Here is a 4,490-nt window from a genome sequence, read left to right as displayed (position 1 = left end):
GCGACAACAGTTTGTTAGTGGTCGAATGACTGCGGACAGTGAAAATGCTACTTACGTAGATACAGTCGCCAATAGTCGCCATCATATACAATACAGTCAAGTTCATAAACTTGTAAGCATAATTTTGGTCAAAATTATCTGAACACGACGCTATTGTTAACGGCGTAGAAGCGTGTTCAGATATCATTGATCAAATTTTTGCTCACAAGTTTATGAACTCGACTGTACCAGGCAATACGTACACTCGAACCAATGAGGGCTATTGTTTTTTGTCTCACTAGATGGCGCACTGTTGCGTGAGGTTTTTAAGTATGACTTTCAAAGTCTGTTTTACGGGTTTGAAAACAAATTTTAGATTAAAATCATATTTAATACACCTTAAAACCGTACCATAAAAATATCGAGCATGCCACAGTGTTGTTGACAAAGTTTTCCGAAAGACCAAACTGTCTCAAAACACAGACATTCATTGCCCCGGAACGCATATTTGCCATAATTATTTTCAGATATTGCATTATATTCACAAAATTATTCTAATTATAAATAAACCCGCGTAGCTCACCCAAAAACTATGAGATTTGACATTTCGGAGACCTCACGCTACACTAGCGCCTCTAGTGGCGAATTCATACGCGATAGCCCTCATTGAATCGTGACGCACTGTGGAAACTTTTCGTAGAAAAAGTCACAGCGATATCGCATTGCTTGACAAGAAATTTATTATTTATTGTCCAATCTCCCGCCTGTGTCGTACATTTAATAAGATATGTTCTGAATGTGACATATTTTCAATGTCAATAAAAACATTTAAATCCACTGTGACGTTAGTTTTAGATACCTAGTTAATTTATTTTAGCAATAATGTAGTATTAAACTTATTTCATCTTGCATGCTCCTTTATCCACATTATATGATTGTTGTGGACAGTTGTAGTTAAGTTGCAAACTTTGATTGTGTAGTATAACTGTGTCAATTACAATAGTATCTGTTTGTAATTTGTATCTGTTCCTAATAAATAAATTATGACACTTACTGTTCTAAGTGGGTCAGAAACCAAACGGTTCGACTGTACATCGAGCGTATTTGACACAGACGTTAAGATTATTCGTTTATGTCGATGATATACTGCAATATTATCCTTATCTTTTTCATTACATGTACTGTTGCCATGATAATGTGGGCTATACAGCCAACTTATATTTTAGTTTCGTAGCTATTTTTGTATTTGATTTCACTTTGATTTGTTTTGTGTGACTTTCCGTAATTGCACTCTCCTGTGGCCCGGCGGAAGACCAGTGCTGGTTTTCAACCAGCGATATGCTGAGCCGGGACCTTTTTATAGCGGCAACATTTCCTATTGTTATTTTTACTTATTATGTGTCATTGCTGTTATAAATAAATTATTTTCTTTCTTTCTTTTCTTTTCAATGCCACGTAACCAACAATGTCTAATACCACGTTTCTGACTCGAGTTTTTTTTTATAGCGGACCTTTAAAATTAAAATAATGTCTTTGTGTTTAATATTACTCGTAGCCGTGAAACCTCTGCTATTTTTTAACCACCGACGCAAAAAAGGGGTAGGTAATATATAAGTTTGAACGCTATGTGTGTCTGTCTGTGGCACCGTAGCTCTTAAATGGTTGGACCGATTTGAATGCTGTTTTTTTATTTGAAAGCAGGTTTTCTATGGTTCTTAGACAGGTTTCATCAAAATCGGTTCAGCCGTTTTTGAGATATTGAACTTTGAGGTGACAAATACGGGGGGGGGGAGGACAAATGCACAGTTCCTGGGGGAATAACCGAATAACCGAAATTCCACGCGGGTGAAGCCGAGGGCAAACGCTAGTAAGTACCAAGAACCAATTGAACCAAGAAGATAAATATTAGCACTCAGAGAATATGACAAAATTAGGTACACATGTTAGGTACATCACATACATAGACTCGATATGCTAATTTGGTTTTCAATTTGCATAAGAGAGGTAAAAATTTAATTTTACACAAGAATAGGTAGTTATAAGTAATTAACAGTTTAGTCAACAAGACGAACGCCCCGAGCAGAGTAATCATGGTTCTGTTCATCTACGTAATTAAACAGAGCTCTTATGAAATAGAATAAGATATTGTTCCGCTATATTATAAAATGAAATGGATGAACTTGATTCTCTTCTTCACTAAAATCCGCCAAATCTCGAAACACCTAGGCATATCATGAAACAATACGGCAGATCGATTAGAGCAACGCATTCGTCGATATTCCTAGCTCTATCCCGGGCACATCGTGATATGCCGAAAAAAAGAAAAATGTCCATATAATAAATCCTCTATCATGTGTTCAAGAACCATTGAGAATGACCTGCATTAACTTTAACTAGGTAGGTATGTCTGCCCCACGAGCTGCGTCCGCTGCGCGCGCGACGACCTGCTGCTGCACGTGGTCGCGGCGCCCCCCCCCCCCCCGTGCTGTAATGATGTATGAAATCTCATTACGATACAGCCGTGTTCATAATAGAATCCAATGTCGTAATGCTGGTTATTACTTATGGATTTTGAACGCATTATCCGGCACACACATTACATGCAGCGGCCGGCGAAGTGCCAGAATCGATATGGCGGCGTTTCATGATATGCTTAGGAATTTCATGATCTGCCTAAACTGGCCAAATCATGAAATGGCGGCGTTTCATGATATGCCTAGGAATTTCATGATGTGCCTAAACGTCACTAGGCAAATCGTTAAACGTTGAGTTTTGAACGAGATGGCGGATTTCCCTTCGCCAATTCCTGAAATGGCGCCATTTCATGATGTGCCTAGGAATTTCTTAATCTGGCGGATTTTACGATCGACCGCCGACACAAACACAAGCTTACGGCTTCTCTCGTCATCGTTGGCCTTAGATCGAACAGAAACTGTTTTAAAGTGAACATATATCATCGTTGTTCGGTTTGTTCGAGCAATAGGCCGATATATTGTTCACAAAAGGACGCGCGGCAGCAGCACTCGCTGGGCTACTACGAAACTCGAAACTCGAAGTTCGTGTCGTGCGGTCCCTCTGACACTTACACTATTTAATACGAGAGCGAGAGGGATCGCACGACACGAACTTCGAGTTGAGCCATCAATAACAACTATTGAAGTGGACGTACACTGCTGTTCTTGTTTGTAGTTATAAATCTGTCTTTACTAGGGGTGCGAAGACCTAGAAGTAGTTGTAGCAGCGTAAACCTATCGTAACGTTAACGTATCACCTTGTACAGTCAGCAACAAAAAATACTTAATGTTCAGGCAATAAGGTCCTGTATACATATTTTTGGCACTTTAAACGTGCCAAACCTTTGTTGCTGACTGTACCAATCAAAACACACACGCACTTATACCTACTCAAAACACTGGCATTTGGTTTCGTTGGATTCCATGAAGACGGAAGCTTTGGTATCCATTATTTCGGTTGTAATTCTTTCTCTTTCTGGCTTCAAATGGACCATTCTAGCATACAAATAGCTATGTGAAAATTAATTTCAATTTAATTCAAATTTAGCGACGGACTCCATTAAGTCTTTTACAAAGTGTTCCCTTACTGAATGTGCACACATTGCCACGATTAGAGAGAGATGAAGAAGTATCACCAGGAGTGTACGACGAAGAATTGTCGTGTGCGATTTCAACCTAGTAACCGACAACTCTGCCAACAAATCCACGCACTCGACCGTGCTCCATCGTCGTCCGGGATGACAATGAGCTATAAAGTTCCGCTTCCGGGCCCAACTAAACAATAAAAGTTTTATGAAACAGCTTTGCCATAGCCCGAGTAGTTTTGCACTGTGGGAATTAAGCTTCAGTCAGTATGATCTCTGTCTATTGTGAACGCTGCCTGGAAGATAAAGCTCTGAAGCTATAAAGCCACCTATTGCTTACCTAGGACAATCTCCAAGTTATTATATTTGTGTTTTTTGTGCTGCTTACTATGTATGTATGTATGTATGTAAACTCTTTATTGTACAAAAGAAAATTAACAAAATACAACTGACAAACTTTAAGATACTTGTACAAAGGCGGACTTATCCCTTTAAGGGATCTCTACCAGTCAACCTTTGAGTGGATGAGAGGACTATGTGTTGATCTTCAGTAAAGTGATATGATAGTTATAAGTTTGAAATGTGTCAGTGTAGGTACTGTGGTGGTGTTCATAGCTGGGTTTGTGTGTTGTGTGTGTGTTTTTGCAGTGCGGAGGTAGATGAGCTGCTTGAGCACATTTGTTGTAGCCATCGTAAGGTCATGGTTGAACAAAGTAATCGTTTATGGTTTACTGGGAAAAATACACCGGATAAATACAACTTAGGGCTCTTCAAGGCTAGAGTGAATAGGCGCACATGTTGAGTGGAGACCCTTTTTGGTATCCTGCCGTGTCACCAGGTACATAGTTTTAGTGCTAGTTTAGTCTTAGTTTTAGGTGGTACTATATGGAGCCAAAATAATTATTTCTTTCTC

The 4,490-nt window shown here is 39.3% G+C and overlaps 1 long non-coding RNA gene across 1 annotated transcript; it reads right to left on the bottom strand.

Moving 5' to 3' along the window:
- Nucleotides 1–1,212: 1,212 nt before the first annotated feature.
- On the bottom strand, nt 1,213–1,418 carry LOC141438269 (uncharacterized). Its single transcript, XR_012452468.1, has 2 exons — nt 1,333–1,418; nt 1,213–1,269 (listed from the first exon to the last, which is right to left on the bottom strand). It is a non-coding gene; the product is annotated as an uncharacterized lncRNA (long non-coding RNA).
- Between the last annotated feature and the right edge of the window lie 3,072 nt (nt 1,419–4,490).

The sequence above is a fragment of the Choristoneura fumiferana genome, chromosome 18 (genome assembly GCF_025370935.1).
Source record: "Choristoneura fumiferana chromosome 18, NRCan_CFum_1, whole genome shotgun sequence".
NCBI lineage: Eukaryota > Metazoa > Arthropoda > Insecta > Lepidoptera > Tortricidae > Choristoneura > Choristoneura fumiferana.
The sequence above is the reverse complement of the archived record's forward strand: the minus strand, read 5'-3'. Positions and strand labels throughout refer to the sequence as shown.